At 41.0% G+C, this 19257-nt stretch overlaps 1 protein-coding gene across 1 annotated transcript in view; it reads left to right on the forward strand.

Annotated features, from left to right (window-relative positions):
• Positions 1-240: 240 nt before the first annotated feature.
• The window catches only part of sema5a (sema domain, seven thrombospondin repeats (type 1 and type 1-like), transmembrane domain (TM) and short cytoplasmic domain, (semaphorin) 5A), a 124064-nt gene continuing 105047 nt past the window's right edge, over positions 241-19257 (forward strand). Inside the window, exon 1 of the mRNA XM_044340182.1 lies at positions 241-829. The gene's annotated coding sequence lies outside the window, so the exon portion shown is untranslated. The remainder of the gene's footprint in view (positions 830-19257) is intronic.

Genomic DNA, 19257 nt, shown 5'->3' on the forward strand with positions numbered 1-19257 from the left:
GATGTGTGTCCAAATGTAGCTCAAGGTTCCCAGAATTACTTGCAAATAAACAAAGCATTAGTGCTGTTCTGAGGCTGACTTTCACCTCTGACCTCCCTGGAAAAGACAAGCTAGATTTTAACTGCTGGAATAGAGTACAGCAGTGCATACGGGTGAAAATGTCAATATAGCTCAAACTGTCCAAATCTCAGTCATCCCACTTGTTGCTAGATACTGGGCTGTATTCCTCTCCTCCACCTGCAGGACAGCTGTGCGCCGCTGCCACGTCTCTCCTCGCTGCTGGAGTGGACGCGCGAAGTGGGGGCGCACTCCTCAGCCATCAAAACCCTGCCCGTGAGATGCGCAGCTGTGACTGAGAGCAGCACTGGACACATCACCCACCTCCACAGCTCTTGGCTTTTTTTATTTGCATGAGAACTAGACGTTTTAGTTGAAGGAAAGTTTAGTTTTTATCTCCGTCGCGTTTTCGCACCCGCGCCCCCTCCCCTCCACACCCCCGAGGAGCGGAGGCATATTGTCTGTGGCGCAGCGCGACAGTGCGGTGTCCGATTACAACCCGTGCGCCGAGGAGCCACCGGCACAGAGCGCTTCTCTGTGGGGCAGAAATAGAACATACAGCTCCGGAGGGACGAGAGCGCAGAGGAATCTCTGCAGAGAGAGAGGGGGAGTTTTACCGAGATCGATTTCTGGAAAGAGACACAACAGAACTGAGGATATTTCATCTTCAGCTTGTCTTTATTTTTTTGTTTGTTCTTACTACTCTTCTCACCGGTACAAGACACGCAGCTTCGCTCTCTACTATATGAACGGGAGTTGGACACCTCACTTGGTAAGACGAAACATATTTTATTATTAATTGTAATTATTAAGATATGCCATATGCAGGCTCCTGAAGCAATTTCTCTTTTCGCGTTTGGGTTTTTTGTCTTTCTTGAAAATAAACCCATGACTTTTACTGCTTGCCATACACCTTATTGTGCAGTCATACCGCCTGTTAATATAGCTTACAATATTTCAAAAATGAGAATGTGCCGACATCTCACGGGAAACCACACACTAATCCACAAATCCAAAATTCCACAATGTAAATAGTCAGTTTTAGAAGTTTTGCATTCTGCTCTGCGATGTCTGACCACTTGGTGGTGCTGGCAGAGTGCAACCCACAGCGGAGAAAGCATGAGAGCTTCCATCAAATCTTTATATTCAACAAATTCACGCCGTGTTTGCCTTCTCTTTTCCGCTTTCAGTATCCTATGACAATTGATTAAAGTCTGGTATCACAACCAATATCGCTTCAGTAGAGCAAGTCTTCTGCATTAATTGCAGCAGGTGCACAATTATGCACTTTGAGAAAAACATGAAAAAATATTACTGGTTTTTAAAAAGAAAATAGTCAAGGAAATATCACTGCACCAGTCCTCAAACTGTCAGTGCCTTGAAACAATTTATCACTGTTGTTTCCTGGTTAATTGTGCCTCCTACCTTTTTATATTCTGATTATATTAAGAGCAGTGTTTTAGTGGCTGTATATGAAGTATCCTTGCTTTTATATGCTCTGAAGGTATTCTTGTTGTCTGACTCTTGTGTTATATATGTTGTTATTGTTCTGACTAAAGATTCTTCTTCTACTTGCTTTTGGTGAAATTATGTCAGTTATTTTAATGCACAAAGGATATGAACAAACCTTTATGAGACATACTGATTATGTACAGAATACAGCTTTTTATTTCAGACCTTCCAGCTACACACCTTCAACTTCAGGTTTCTCACACAATTGCAGAGCCAAATGCCGAGTCCTTGAATGTTTATACTTATGGTTTTGTGAAACTTTTTACTTTTTTATTTTTTACAAAACTTATTTCAGGAGTAGAATACTGTAGAAGCTTCGTTTGAAATAAATTTCTCAATAAATTCCAAATTTAACCAAACATCACTCTTTCATGAAAGCCGTCCTGAATCAGTGTCATATACTTGTCAGTGGTTAAAGAAGATTATAAAAAGGATACAGTGATTAAAGCTCTAGCTGTTTTGTAGGTTAAAACGTGATTTGTGTTGTGAGCATATATTGTTCGGGTGCTACATGAATTCACAGCTCCTCAGTTACCCCACGGCTCTGTCCTTGGCATCTGTTCTTACCGGCCCTGCAGCAGGTTTGGATGAATGCTTATCTCCAACTCTAATCATGCTGATTAATGTACAATTAACCGGACATAATTGTTAACTAAGTCACTGATTCACCATTGTTTATTCAGGCCTAGGGCGAACACCTTTTCAGAGTACGGCTTTTATGCAAATTTTAACACTGATTTTGTGTCCAGAGTATAAAGCACTGACACGTACTCTTTTCCATTCCATTGGTATTCATCTGGGTCTTTGGTTGTTTTGGTCGTGCGAGCTTTTGGGACTTGAAAGCTGCAGTTCTTATAAACACAGTCAGCTTCCTCTGATCTTATGGCCTCAGACCCATGAGGATGCTCTGGCTCGTCTGTCCTGTCACACTGTGCTTACCAATGGAAAAAAGTGACCCTCATCCAGATGGTAAAATTACTTTAGACTTGCGGCGTCCAGGCCTTTATTAGACGTTGGATGCTAAAGTCCCCCAGGACAGGAGAGGGAAAAGAGATGAAAAAGAAATACAAAATGAGAAAGAAGGACAATGTGAAAGTGCTGAATCAAGAAATCATGTGACACGATGCCTTTTGGCAAAGGTTGCCAGTTTATATTGCGGCTAGAGAAACAGTGCGTGGAGAAAAAAAACAACCAACATTAACGCTTACACTCCTGCCAGATAAAATCATGAGAGATGAGCATCAGATACAGATGAGCCCATAGCATGGAGAGCAGCCACACATTCCAGCGCCTAGTGAAGAGCAGCATATGATTAGCGTGATTGATATTTGCTCTGCGTTGGGAATTTGCCTGAGCACTGACACAGAACACAAGCACAAACACAGCAATTAGTCCCAGCCAGGAGAATTCCAGGATGAAAATGACCCCGGTGGCCTCAGTGGGCTGTGTGATCGCTATGGAAACCAATTGAATGACAAGACCGTCGACCTTTGTGATTCGGCATCCCTCGAGGGTCGAATCCTGTTGGGAGTGAAAAGTGAAAGGCATTATCATGCACGTGTAAACTAAACAGCCATTACCCTCTGGCCCCTTGGTGCTCTTTAAGGCCCTTTGGTTACTTATTTATCTGACACAAGCAAGATGGGGCTTTGGGATAGTTTGTCCCTACACACACAATATCACAAAAGATCTTGGTTTATTGGCTGTGAATTGCATGGAAGCCCGATTTTACATATTCTCCTTAGTGGAAGATTTATTGCTCTTATGCGAGTAAACCTGGAGACTCAAACAATAGTTGAAGTGGTTTGCTGTTCTTCCCCGCTGTGCTTTGTCCTCTCACTACCACAGGCTATTTATACATCACAACCACTTTGCCATTATCCCCCCTCCTCACCCCCCAAGCCCCCCACTTGTTCCTTCTGCCACTGCATACTGATTTCAACACTGTAGTCGTTCCAAAAAATCATCCCACATGTTAGAAAACAGTGATCCAAAATACTTATGCTCATTTTTGAAGCTCTTTGGGGTTATTTGTGCCAGTAGCACTGTATTCAGATATGTTTGCTTAGGATACATTTGCTGAAACCATTACAAAAACAGTATGCATGTTCTTATATTTGGATACATCAGCTTAATGTTACAAAAACAGTCAGCATGTTCTTATATTTGGATACATCAGCCTAATGTTACAAAAACAGTCAGCATGTTCTTCACAAAAAGACCAACCTCAACACTGGATCCAGACATCACAGTCTCTGGAAAAAAAACAAAAACTACAGATCGTGTCTGAGTTGAAATAACTTGGCATCACTGTTGACTCAAATCTGTCTTTCATGCCACACATAAAAAAGTTGCAAGGAAAATTATACTTTTTCTGGCCAATTTCAAATTTACATGGAACTGCATGATCACTAATGCAATTAAAATGTTCATGAATACAATGATCCTCCTACACATCACGTACTGTCTAACAAGTTGGTGACACGTCAATAAAACCATTCTAAAGCAAATAGAGTCTCTGTACAAACAAACATTAAAAACTCTAGACATGAAGCCACAAGGATTTCATCATTGCAATATTTTGGAAAAGCACAACTTCCTATGCTGGGAAAACATGGTTAAATACAGTAGACTGTGTCTTGTTTTCAAGGTATTACATACAGCTCCTCCACAACTCCGTACTTACATCACATTAAAAACAAGCCGAAGTACTTGAGCAAGAACTAGAAGAGATTGTCTGACTCCTAGAAGACAAAGTAGTTTTAGCTTTTTCTGTCAGAGCCTCTCAGGATTGGAACAATTTACCACAATACATAAGAAACTGCGCCGACTACCATTCATTCACCACAACATTAAGAGTCTGGTTCATTAGAAATCAAACTTGTGAACACTGGAACAGTGAGGTGTTTTTGTGTTGTTTGTTGTCTTGTTTGTCACTATTATGCTTAGTGTAAGAGCTGCTCCTGCTTATCATAGGCTCTGTACATAATATCCACACTTCACCTGACCTAACATTGTGTTGTCATGTCATTTGTTGAATGAGCTTTCATGCCATTTGTTGACTGTTGTCAAGCTATTGTTCATTTTGTGTGTCTTAAGAGCTATCTTTCTTGTCTCTATGTTGTTCAGGCTCTGTTTGTATCTGCATATGTTCACTGCTTTTATTGTTAATTGTATTTTCAATGCTTTTATTCATAATGCTTTCAACTATTGCCTGCCCAGGGACTACAGATGAAAATGAGCTTTTCTCTCTAAGTGGCATAATTTCAGAAATGTGATTAATATGCACTATTCTTGTCAAATAAAGTAATAAAATAAAATAAAAATAAATAAAAAATATCTGACCCATACAGAGAAAGTTGTCAGAGGGAAAGTGAATAGTTCTCTCTTTTCTGACATTCTTATTTATTTAGCAAGATGGTGCAATGTTGCTATGGCTACCTCCAAGGGAGCTGAGAGCCTGTCTGTCACAAAGGGCATTAAAATGCTGGCAAAATGAAGGTTTATCATCCACGCCACTTCTGTTCTTTAAAGGCCAAAGTGTCATGGCAGTTGCCATGGAGATCAGATGGAAGCTATTAAGTGGCATACAACCCCATGGCATCTGTTGTTTATCCTCACAAAAGTCTGCATGGCAGCTACGTCATTGCCATAGAGATAGAATGGAGTTACATCTTTCTCCATCAAGGTCAGCTCAGAAAGTTTTGTCACTTAAAAAAACGGCATGGTGCCATTATTTAAAAAAGAAACACACAATGTGACTTTATATTCTGCAAGGAATATCACACTATAACGCTACACAGCATTATAGTGTGAAGAAATAAATTGAGTTATAGTGAAAACATGCCATGCGAACACTTACACAATGAAGAGTGATGTATGAAAGGAGCTGGAAATGAAGTGATAAGAAGCGAATGTCGGCTCATGTCAAAACACACACACACACACACACACACACACACACACAAAGTCATGTTTCCATCACTTCAGAGGACATTATATTGACTTACATTCATTTCCTGGAGACTTATCCTTACCTTAACCCTAACCCTTACCCCCGTTAAGGGAGGCGAGTCCCCACAACACGACTGTAAACAGATTTACTTCCCCACAACATGAGGAATACCTGGACCACACACACACACACACACACACACACACACACACACACACACACACACACACACACACACACACACCAGTTCTCTGATGGGACAGATCCTTGTAAAACAGACAGAGGAAGCTGTGGTAATTTCACACTGCATGCTAAACAGCAGAAACAGAGCCAGTGCAGGTGTAGGAATTAATGTGAGTTTGCGATGCAGCAGGGAAATGCAGGCAAGCGATATGTGATCCTCGATTGCACTATTATTTCTGCTGCTGCTGCTGCTGCTTGGATCCAAGAATGAATGTCTGTGGTTTGAGTAAAACATCCAGTTTCATGTCCACACGTCAAAGGGAATTAGCACCACTAAACCAGCGTTCACTCGCCAGCACTGTTACACTACATTAGCTCTGTCCCTCTCTTTTCACTACAACCTCAAACCCCGCTCAAATAGCAGAGGAATCTGTCTTTTAACCAGGATGCCAGTATGGGAAAGAGAGGGAGGCTCTATTTGGGTCACGATTAAATAATCCCCCAAAGCCTCTTTTTCAGTGGGGATCAAGCCAAGAGGATATGTGAAAGGTTAAACAGAGATGGATCCAAACTTCTGCGACAACAGGAGAAGCGATTATTGTAAACTTATTTAAGTTTGGAGGTTTTTTTGTACTTTTCTTCCGCACTTGAGTCTGTATTAGGCTAGTGAGAGAGCAACCGAGGGAAGGAGAAGAGTAGAGTAGAGGGAGGACGGCAGAGAGTGTGACGAGGTGTAATGAGTCAGGGGAAAAGAGGTGAAAAGAGGATTTTAAAATGAGAGATCGAGGAAGAAAGAGCGAAGAGGCTTTGCTGGTCTTTGTTTATTGACTGATTGAGTGCCACAGGACCATTTGAAGGGTGAAAAGAGTCATGAGTTGTCACAAAACACACTTGCAGACACACATACACAGAGAAACACACACGTTTCCCTCTCTGGGCCGTCACCCAGCTGTATTTCGCTGGAAGATGAATGACTTTGAAGCATGAATGAGAGGATCATTTGATAGCCGCGCTCAGCTCGTATATTTCTCTTTTATAGGAGCTTCTTCTTTCAGGTTGTAGCTTGTACCTCTGAGGTGAGAGGGAAATGGGACTTCCTCCTGTGAGACTTTGACACTCTATGTATAGTCACAGCTAAATTAGCAGCTTGTACCTATTAAAGCAGGTGTACGGATATGCGTTTCTGTGTTTTATTTGCGTGTCGCGCAATGTTGTGTTTGCCATATGTTTTTCGTATCAGCAGGAGGAGGTAATGTACTGTAGCCAAAGTCTTTCGTGGATTTGAGTATTTTACTCCTCGTGGGAAATGCATCGCAGCATCTTATCTTTATAGAGCATATCATTATACGATAAGAACCTCTTTTGATGTGATGTGTTTAGAACTATCTGAGCTTCATCTATCGCACTGCTGCAAACAGCCAGAGAAGCTCTAATTTGATCAGCGCGAGGATATAAATACAGAAAATCCTTTAATCTTCAGCAAATGAAAACATTTATCTCTACTTTGAAATCATTACGAAGGGCTAATCAGAGCAATATCCTCGAAAAAAACCCCCCGAAATATTCAAGTTGCAAGAGGATGCGTGGGGATGCTTCCCTCAGCAATGAATGAGAAAACAAAATTACAGAGCGTGGTATATTCTTTTTATCCGACCTTATATGAAAGTTTGCGATAACATCTAAAAGATAAAGCGTCCCACTACTTGTAGTTTGGCCATGCAGGAAAAATGGGAACAGAAGAGAGATCAGAGGAGAGATAGAGAAAAAGAGAGAGAGAGAGAGAAAGGGAGATTTGACAGTGCAGATTGAGGTGAAAAGATAAGAACTTAAGTTTCTCAGACAAAGAGGGGAGGCGCGTGCAGTTTGAATGCAGTAAGAAAGGGCAACAGAAAGAAAAAAGGATGAGGAACTATATAGAGATGGAGGGGGTGATACAAAGAGTGATGAGCAGACAGGCAGGCCGAGTGGTTTGAAGGAAATTGCTAAATATACAAGGAGGAGTTTCTCTCTGGAGTCTAGTTGGTCCCCGGATGCATCTGACAACTGGATTCATCTGTCAGTGCTAGAGGTCCGTAGAGAGGGACAGGCGGAGAGGCAGGCAAGCAGGACAAGACAAGAAAGAGAAAAATAGACTCAGAAAGTCAGAGAAGACAAAGAGAAGGAAAGATGAGGGAAAGAAAAAAAGAGTGATACAGAGAAAGAAGGGAGACTGAAAGACAGTTTCAGTTTATTCAATAAAATCTCTCCAATCAGTGTCTTACTGTCCAGCTAGTAAAATCCAAAGGATGTTGCCACCAAAGTCCAAAATTATTAATGTTCTCATCTGAGTAGCCTTCAGTTATTAAGTTTTACAAGCAGCAGCAATTGATTTTGGGGTGTTTGTTGCCCTGGAATTTGCCTCTCAGGCTACATAGAGATTGCCCTTCTTATTGCTGGTGTTACCCAAGGCTGTAAAAAACACTGCCATATTTTCTAGAGATAGAAAAGGTGGAAATACAGCATAAACATCATCATAAAGCATCTAGACTCTATCAAGGAAACTAATCATGATTTGAAGTAGCGTTATCGCATAAATAATCCAGCAATTTACCTTTTTTTTTTAATACTTCTTGTTTTGAGGGACCTCTGACTTTATTGTGTGTCTGAAAATCAAACCTATGCCCTTGAAAGGAAGGCAAAGTAAAGAGTGAGAAACAAATAAGAAAACACAGTCGCATGGTGGCAATGGTTGTGAGCTCCTTCACACACACACACACACACACACACACTTACTGTATTGTTTTCCAAAACCATGTCTGCGAACACTACACACTCCAGACATGAGTCTCCCATGAGTCATGCCCTTTACTGGTCTGTGTGGAGCACGAACGTGAGTGTGTAGTCTACCCAGTTGCACACACAATGCTGCCTCAGTTCTGAAGGTGAAGCCACGCGGAGGATGTGTGGTCTGACCGTAACCACCAGCAGTGAATAACAAACCACTTATTATTCCTTCTGAATAACATTTCATTCTTTCTTGAATAAACCATCAGCAAGAATAAGCCCTCAGTTAGAAACCGGTGTGTCTGGATGTCTGCCAGGTGCGAGCACCTTATTTTGTTGATTGTGCATTTACAGTAAGATAAGCCGACTTGACTTTGATTTTTTTTTAAGCTCTGTGCATGCAGGAAGTGGTTATTTGGAGTTTAATTCTATTGTGCATGAGTGGGAGTTTGGTTTCAAGGGATGTGTTGTTATGGAACATTAAGTCTATTAAAAGTCTAGCCAGGTACTGGGCCTCGGCAATAAGGATATCAGATGCTGCAAAAGACAATGGAGTAATTCTAGAGGTATTGCCAGGAGTGTCCTTTTTTCAGCAGACAGCGTTGGTTGGCTAATGTAGTGGTCTGATTATGCTGTTCATGAAACAAGAGAATGTTTCTGTTCTCCTGCTCCGGCTCTATTGTGTTACTGAATTCCCATGAGAAGTGAGTTACGTTCAAGAGTTGTGCTGACTCTCTGCCTGTGCTTCTTCCGCTGTGCTGCCCTGTTGGGACTGAAGTGGATTGTTTAAAGATTCTAGGGGATGAAATGTGTTTTTCCCTTCTCGGTCTTGCATAAGTTGTTGTTAGGCACAGAAAAGAGAAGGCGTGCAAGCACACACACGCGCCCGCACAATTCTCAAATACAAATAAACACCAAAGTGCTGAAAAACACACATCCCAGTTAAGGTGGTGTTCTGCGTGCTATTGTGATGTTTTAACGGAAGAGATGAGCATTGAACCCTGCAGCATCACACAACGTAGGCCGACATTTGACATTTGAAAGGGAGAGAGGGAGAGAGGCGGTAAGATGATATCGACAAATAAATCTTCAAGAATAAACAAAGCTGGGGTAAATCGAGGCAGGAATGAAAATATGCCTGTGTACAAATACAAAGAATATTAATAGCTCTGCTGTTTATTTCACAGGCAGCTCTGTTCACAGGTGCAGAGGTCATCACACTGAAAGGAAAGGCTCCAGTTTCACTTTCTCAGAAGATGGTTTGCTCTATGTTGACCTCAGTTTAACCAGATATGACCCTTAACCCAACCCTGACTTCTATGCTGCCCTTTCATATATATATGTATCTATATATATATATCTATATTTATATATAGAGAGAGATAAATAGATAGATAGATAGATAGATAGATAGATAGATAGATATAGATATAGATATATGCATAGACATGCAAGAAGGGTGAGCTGCAAAGCCACACCAAACATACACACAGTCCATTTCTTTCATTGCTTATCTTCTCAGCAGGTGTCTAAAAGAAGAAAAGACAATTGCCCGATTTTCTGTAATCAGGATAAGCTGAGATCAGCACAGTCAGATCATTATAAACGGAGGATAAAATGGATTTTGTTGCAGGAATCCTTCACAGTTGTTTTTTACTGAAGCTATTGTAGAACTCCTAAGACAGGCACAGCGAGGGAGGGACTCCCACGCAGAGGATACATTTCCTCTGGACTTGCCCTACCACAACACTTTTTTGCCGTGCTCTTGTTGTCATTAAAAATAGACCTCTGCCCTTCTGAAGCGAGGCCCCGTAGCATCCTGATCTATTTTATGCTCCGTGCAGTTCCCCAGAGGCTTTCTGGGTGGAAAAGCACTCCCTTCACTCCAACAGTTAAGGGCGTAAGAGGATTCTTTCCTACAGGGTCGACGTCTTTTTATTGACTTTAGAAAAGCACACAAAAAGGAGTTGTATCGCTCAGTGCAAGAGAAAACTGTTGCAAGAGACCATCAGGCAGCTGATACTCAGGAGGTAATTGTGCGAGTGCAAATAGTTTACTTTTTTCTTCTTTTTAATGGCTCTGCTGGTGTTACAAAGAGCTCAAATTTGCAGCTGGAGATCTACAAACCATTCAGAATTGTCTTTAGAGTAAAAGGGATGTTTTTTCTCCTATATCCCTCAACCCCATTACAGTTTCCACCCTCTCTTTCACTCTGTATGGAAAACCATAATATTAATACAGTGTTTTATTCATCCCCAGAGGGAAATAATCTTTTCACTCGCCCTCCCTCTGATATGGGAAGGTCAGAGTGCAGGGTCAGCTGGAACTGGGAGGGATGCAGTAACTTATTCAAGGACACTAACAACCCCCGTGTTCAGTTTTACGGGTAGTGTTGTGTGCTAATAGGCATGAAACAACAGCGGTTTCTGCTTCCTGGAACCATTTCAGTCCAAACACCCACAGGCGGTTGCAGGTCTCTGCAAACAATGAGACCCACTGTAACCTGTCATTGTCATCAGCGGAGCTCCACACCCACACTGCCTCCACTCGATCCCCCCTGGGCCCCATATATCATAATCAACACTTTCTCATTCCAAATGTATGTTTCTTCTTAGCTTGCTCCTGAAAAGATGTGAGAGAAAACAGTCCTGTTTTTTCTTTTTTTTCAGTAATTGCATATGTGCACATGTGCATGCACCCTGTGTGTGATTCCTCACCCCCTCAGATATCCAGCGTTCATTAGGTTTAGCTGAAGCAATTATAGTAATTGGCAGGTTACAGTCACATTTTTTTCATCTTTTATTCTCACTTTTTTGTGCCTCTTAATAGTTTGCCACCTTTTCCCTCTTGCTCTGTATGAATCGATGACATCCTGACTTCTTGCTGAATACCTGAGTTGAAATTATGCTTTTTTAGAAGCTTCAAAAGCTAGTTAGATGTTAGCAAAATAATTTAAGCAGAAAAGGCTAAAGTGTCCCTAAGACACACACACACACACACACACACATACGCACACACACAAATAATCTGAATCATTGCATCCATCCTTAGCTGCAGAGCATGATTACCGTGAAGGAGGTAAATGATGTTAATTGCAGTGTACAGTCACATGATTTACAGCTATTGTTGTAAAGCAGTGGTAGCAGAATGTACCTAAAGAAACAATTACACAAATCATACTGTTATGTCTGCATGGGCGGCTGGACTGTAATTTAACCGCACTGCACTCTGATTCTGTGTTTGGTCCCACACATTCTGTCACTCAAAATGACCCGTTTCTCTCTCTTTTTCTCTCACACATACATACATTTATCATTTTTGCACAGAATGTAACTTGACGGGATGATTAATGCAAATACTCTCAAATCACCCAGCTGTATCATTCTCTTGAGAGAAGCGAGGTTTTGCACATATTAAATACATATTTCTACAACTATAGCAAGATGAATGCTCGCGCAGGAAAGCAGAAATTTATAGATGTATATACATGGATGGTGGGATGATAAAAGATGGACAAAGTAAAAGTGGACATACCCTTGGGGAGTTGGGAGGTTAAGGAATAACAGGGATGGAGCTGAACACACACCTGCAAGCCACATGTGGATTGTCCCGTGTTGGAAAACTCCATCGTCATCATTATAGTAAAGGGTGGAGGGGATCATTAAGTCATTATTTATGTGCTTTCTGCTGGTTTATCACCTCCAGATGCAGCCTCACAATGCAGACACCCACACTCACAGCCCCAGAAGAATAACATAATTGTATGAGCCAGTCAGGGGGTCCCGTCTAATAGAAAAAGTGCAGACATTAACAGTCTGGGCCAGCTGTAGAGACGACTAACCCACCACTTTTTTTTTTTGGCCCCTGTTAGGCTCGTTTACACCTAGTGTTGTTTATGTTGATTTACATGCTGCTCCCAGAATGAACCTTCACTTCCAGATTTTCTCCGGTTTGAGGGAATAACACATGCAGAGGAAAGTTTTTACAGGCAATTTCCCCTTTACAATAGCTGCAGTTTTCTTGATGAGCCTGAATAAAAAAAAATAAAAAAGAAACACATCACAAACGGAGCACTTTAAACTCCCTCGCACCCAATTTTAGCTTCTTCCCCCGCAACATTTTCCAGCCTATAAAAGCTGACTGTTGTTGTCGGTATTTTTGTTTGAACTGATTTATTTCAGGCTACCTGTCCTTGTCAGGGGGCGAGTTTGAATCAGTTTTCACCCATTCTGTCATTATTTCACACAGAGATGGATTATTACACTCATATGATTGCAGTTTACATAAAACAAAACCAAAAAAGAACAGGTGTGTTCATGAAAACAGACACACATATGGGGTCTAGGTGGTCTAAAAGAAACTGGATCTTAAACAGACCCTTCACTGTGTTGCACCTGGAGCTGTGGCTCCAGTGAAAGGCCATGAAGAGTCAGCTCTCTGGACACCGCAGTCCCAGATACTCAGAATACTGCCGTTTCCCCTGGTGTTTCCTTTCCCTTTAGTTTAAAAGGGGGAACAGTTGCTTTTCCAGCTGTGCCTGACCACCTCACTCTGAGCCTGTTCCCCTGTTGTTTTCTTGTCCTGATTCAATTACCTCTGTGGGACCACTCTCCTGACATATGACATACACTCATGGGCTGGAGAGATGTGAGGAATTGCAGTTTTACGGCATGCGGTGTGTGTTATTTATGGAGATCCCAGCCACTCTTCACAGCAAAGCCACACTCCTTTCCAACTTCGTATTTCCTACTCTCTTATTGAAGTGGCCCTAAACTCCTCAGTCCTCCTGTTTCCATCTAAACTCGTCTTCTATTAATCCTCTCCATTATCTTCCTTCTTTTGTTCCTGCCTAACCTCCTTAACACCCCTCTCCTCTTCTTTCCAAAATACTCTATCCTCGTCCCGTTTGCTTCGCTCCCCTAATTTCATCTCATCCAACCTCTTCTCTTCATCCTCTCCTGCATCTCCTTCATCCTTTGTTCCTCTATTCCTCCCATTATAACCAGACTCTCTCCTTTAATCTACCTCAAGTGACCCTAAACGACTTTCTCGCCTCTTCTTCCTCTCCAGTTTTGTGCTTCTCTCTATACATTTTGAAGAGCAGGTCAGTGTGTGTCTGAAAGCCATTCCCTCATCTAGTTTCAGTCCTACCAGACAGATGAGAAGCCTGGTGCTTCCAAGAATATATTGGCAGACACACATGCACATAAATACATACACAACATGCACGCCCACACAAATTCATGGACATATGTATACATATCCACACTTGCTCTCAGCAAATATGATATATGTAGGCATCCACGCGAACTCGCTAGAGTGTTCATCTGGAGCTTAAATTGCAGACATTTTCACGCACATACACACATATTTGTTCTGAGTTTATCCACTGACAGCACGCATTTGTACAATGCAACTCGGCGTAACCATGTGATGATTCTCTTTTGTGTTTCTATGACAGTATAGTACACTTCTGCAGTTATACTACAGACCATTTAACACAAGACTGGAAGTAAGAAGAGACCAAAATTTCTGCTAATATCTAATTACAAAAAATAACATTATTTAGATATTTCATACAATTGGGAATATGGTAGAGATTACAGCATTGTATGAGGGTAATCACAGAAAGAAGCAGATGCGTCTTAAATACCTCTAAGTTGTTGCTAATCTGCCTCTCATGTTGACATCGTAATGGGAGGATTTTGGCAGATGCAGTTGCATTAAAAAAGAAGCCTTACTTTATACAAAAAAAAAAAAAGTCATTATAATGACTCTAGTTGGGAAGTTATCCCCATATAATCATATCATCTTGAAATAAATGTTTAAGCCATTGTTGTTTATGAGGAACTCAATACAGTTAAATAATGCAGCCAAATCCAAATCATCCAAGACCCTACAAAGAGATATCTAGACTTAAACATCAACCACACAACACATATTATGTATGACTTACAAAACACCAGGGCTGCATTTTTTTTTTTCATTATTGCTTATTCTGTTTTCTTGACTCTGTTTTGTCTATATAATGTCAGAAAATAGTGAACAATGTCCAACTATCCAAAGATATTAAGTGTACTAATAGAAAAGCAACAAATTCTCACATTTGAGAAGCTGAAATCAGAGAATGTTTGGCATATTTTCTTGAATAATGACTGAATCGATTAAAGGATGATGAAAATATTTTTTTTGTCAGTCAAACAATCTATAAAATGAGTAACCTTGTCAGCTCTACAAAACATACACAATCTTTTCTTCAGGGTTAAAAGTAAGAGGATTTTTTGTACGCACAAAAAACACATCTTCACACATAGACTAAGAGACAATAAACAGGATCAACACACTGAAAATTGTTAAAATACACAAGAAGGTGCAGATATGAAACTCACACTAGCAGAGCAACATGCAAGGTAACATAAACTGAAACAAGTGGGTCAGGTACACTCACACTGACAAAGAGGCATTTCAGCAGTAATAGATACATTTGGGTCAGGTAGACAGCTGTGCACACACAAAAACACACACACACATACGGGCAGAAACATCTGTTTTTGGCCTACAATCAAGCCCAGATGGACCCCGAGGCTGGTGCGAAACCAACAGTGGAGACCACACATTAAATACGCCCTGTAGTCTTCGGACTGACTCCTGGAGATTTAGAGCGGTGAGGGGGTATTAACCAGGACCAAAACCTGCAATTGTTCTCATAATGACACAGGAAGGTATTTCCAAATTAATACGTGCCATAATTTCTGGGAAATTTAGGTCAGTCGACCAAAATCCGATGAGCGCGGAGTCTTGTGTGGCTTGAGACTCTTAGGCGTCATAATGTGTGTACAGTGGGTTGCATGAATATGCATTGTGAGGGCAAGTTAACTTTTTTTTTCATCTAAGCAGGAATATGAGGCCGAACCTAAACATAGAAAGTGAATTAATATATTGGAGTTAAAAGTGATGATATTCAGCTTTGATGTCGAGCGATCAAAGGCATCATGAAACTGCATGGTTCAGAGGGGCAGCGTTGCACTGTATATTTAGCTGTGAGCTTAAATTAGACCTGTCACAACTATAGACACATGCCATACTCGCTTGTGTGTCTCTTCATCAGTCGGGGAAGTTGATGTAGCTGTTGCTGCTGATTAGATGGTATTGTTTTTGCTTCCGGGTGGCATTTTGGGAGATGTTGTGGTGGCATGTATGCATTAAGAGAAAGGTCTAAAGAAATACAAAGTTTGCCGGTGTGTGTTTGTGCCTTTGTGTACTAAAGTGTGTGTGAGAGTCAGCTTGTCCTTGTGCGAGCCGTGAAGAGAGGACACAAAGTACCTGGCCTGTACCTGCCTAATCAAGTTAGTGGAGGAGCCTGCAGCTATGGAGGCTCAGAGAGTTAATACTGGCCCAAATAGAGACTACGGCTCCTCACTTTTATCCCGGAAACCTTGTAGTTTCCCCCACTAAACTCATTAAACACCAACATGAAGCCTAGAGCTGCTCAGTGCATTTACACCACACACACACACGTACACACCTGCTCTCCTTGTACTGCCGTATGCCTGCTGACACATGCATTCTTATAACAATTATAGACCATCCACCCGCCTCTTACCAACACAGAGGGGTGAGTATTTGATAATTCTTTCTTTGTAGTTGTACCCAGACGAAAATATGTTAAAGATATACTGCATCTGTGATATGTGTGTAATTTACAGCTTTATAAGTCTGTTTGATATGTGCCCCGACAGTATTTGCGATTGTACGTGCACACACACACACACACTCTCTCTTTCTCCGTCTCACAGACAGACAGGATGTGTGTTCTCACTCTCCCTCTAATCCCGGTTGCTGTCTCAGTTTTTCTGAGGGAAGTGATGACACATTATCAAAGTGATTTCTATTTGTTACAAGGCTCATTTAGGTCAATTAAAGGAAGTTCATTTTGTGTTGTCAGTGTTAGTGGCACCATACCCCAAAGACTTGCAATTAGTTGTCTGACTTATCTGTGACGTCCTCAGATAGTCACAAATGTTTGCAGTAGGGAGTCTTGAAAGGCTGTGTTGTTGGTACAAGGCAGTTGTGACATGAGCTCAAATGAGCGTTGTTGTTTTGAATACTGCATGCATGCATGGATGTGGAGCCTGTGTGTCTGTTTGCAAGCAATTTGTGCGGAGTAAAAATTTAGTATTAGTACCAAATACATAGTGAATTATTATTTCTTATTTATTTAAGTCACCACAGGTAGGCTTTAGATGTTGACATTTTATTTGAATTATGTAAAAGTAATCACCATTATCATAAATTACTTAAACAGCATGTTAGAGCGATGGAAATAAAGAAGTAGCAATAAAACTAATTTAGGTCTACTTTTGAAAATGGTTGTTGCTGGCAGTCTTCTTGGGAACAACATAATTGGTCATGATAATGTCTCAAAATTCAAGTGATAGCAGTCTATTTATGTTAAAACGTTGTGGTTGTGGGTTGGTGAAATATGGCAGAGTAATAGTTGGTACTGAAGTAATGAAAAATATCTTATTGGCAGGAACGGAACATATATTTTTAAGTAGGGATGCATCAGTCCAACTTTTACCGACTGCATGGGACTCATTTAGATCATATCATGTAAGTTAATATTAGGCTGTGACTGTGAACTTCTTAGCTACTGTATATGGGAGACGCGCTTTCTTTTTAGCCGTGTGCCTATTTTAATTATATACTTCTAGACAGCTTATGAGATTGAGTTGTTAAAATGCATCAACCTCAGATACATTACCGTATACTGACCCAAGGGCAAAAACACCATCACCTTCAACTTGTTTAATGCATGTAACACACAGGGCTCATGCTGTAGGATTACTGTTGATGTGTAGACACAGAGACCTTATAACCACTGCAGAGCCCGTGGCACTCGCTATCTGAGGCGAAATGCGTCATTCAGCTTATTTACAGCCTTCTGCAGTTATTCACCAAACCTCTTCACCTCTGTGGCCTTGTGTTTTTCCTTCTTTTTCTCACAAAACAAAACCAACCCACTAAATTAACACTACACCACCCCTCAGAAGTGGGTTTTTTTTACTTTAGCTGTTAAAACTCTCATTAATGAGATTTAATATCAGTCTTCTTTTTCTGTGCTGCTCTTTGTAAGCTTTGTAAACATGTAATAAAAGCTAATGTTACTTGTCCATTTAATGCTTCATAATGTCTAAAATGAAATTATATACAGTCAGTCCTTAGTAACAGTATCTAACTGTGAATGGCGTTGTCAGCACTTCAGACCACTATCACTACCCATGTTAAAATACATTTACTGTAAAGCACATTTTGAGAGTGATGATTAAGTATCAGCAGTAGATTAAAACATCAAAAGAGCTGAAAACCGACAGCTGTATTTAATGTGGATTTGCCATGTCTGGCTGATATCACAGCTGCTTAATGTGGTCAGTATCAGGGCCGATACAGATCTGACAAATCAGAGCATCCCGATTTCTAAAGTGATTCCCAGATCCACTTGTGTGTGTGTTTATGTGTGTTCTGTGTTTTTTTTAAATTTTCATTACTGATTCATCTGCTGATCATTTTTTTTTGATTAATCAATTAGTTGTTTGGTCTATAAAATGTCAGAAAATAATGAATAATCCCTGTTAACTGTCAAAAACCCAAAGATATTCAAATTTAGTGTCATGTATGAGGCAGAGAACCTTCAAATCTTCACATTTGAGAAGCTGCAACCAGGAAATGTTTGCCATTTTTGCTTAATAAATGCCCAAAACTGTTATTTCATTATCAAAATAGATGCAGATGAATTGTCTGTCAATCAACTAATCGATTAATTTACTAATTGTTACAGTGTTTACTTGCCCCTGTGTGGTCCTGCACACCTGTAATCTAATCTGTACCTACTTTGCATTCCACCTGATCCTCTGTCCATCTAACGTGGCATGATGATGATTTAGCAGTACACTGGCGGAGTGGATTAACTGTGCAGTTCACGCTTTCTGTCTGAAGTTTCATGCTTTTAAAGGAGGGCAGAGTGTCATTGATTAGAGAAGGAGACAGTGTGGAAACATTATAGTGAGACCTGATTAGTAAGAGTGTAGCGTGACGTGCCGAGGGATCAGCATCAATAATGACACCCGCAGAAAATCTGCTTGAGCCTCAGTTTTCTATTTCCCTCAGAAGTTTGATGTCTCCCCTCCTGTCCTTGTCCACAAACTGTGACAGCTGCTGAAATGTATCAACCCCCCCCCCCCCCCCCCCCCCCCCCCCCCCCCCCCACCACAACCACCCCCCACTCAAACTGCCATGAAGGTGTGTCATATAATTGCAACAATTTACCCTAATGTTAGTAGTTCACCTTTAGTTTGGTTAACATGTGTTATTATTTCCACATTACCATGAGCACTTCCCTATATGAGGGCAAAACCCTCATTTCGCTGTTTCTTTTTTGGCACTTTGTCAACTTTGTGATCTAATTCACTGCTTCTTGTGACCTTCCAATTGGCATTTACAGAGGAAATCTACCTGCACAAAAGGCTTTGTCACAGTGGTTAATGAGCACACGGTGAAGGACAACCTGGTCATTAAGCCTTTGGACCCAAGCATGGAGATAATGGCATCTATTGATGTGGGTGAGATAATGACGGGGCCATATGTGTTGTGGTCTTACGCTTTCTTCCTTACAGTAGATCCATTTGTGTTGATTTTAGTGAACTTCAGTGCAAGGGGGGAAATGTTGGTTGTTAAAGATGTCATCTATCGGCTCCAGTGCTTTATAAATAGAGTGTGAGTGGTGAATA

This window comes from Thunnus albacares, chromosome 21 (genome assembly GCF_914725855.1).
Source record: "Thunnus albacares chromosome 21, fThuAlb1.1, whole genome shotgun sequence".
Taxonomy (NCBI): domain Eukaryota; kingdom Metazoa; phylum Chordata; class Actinopteri; order Scombriformes; family Scombridae; genus Thunnus; species Thunnus albacares.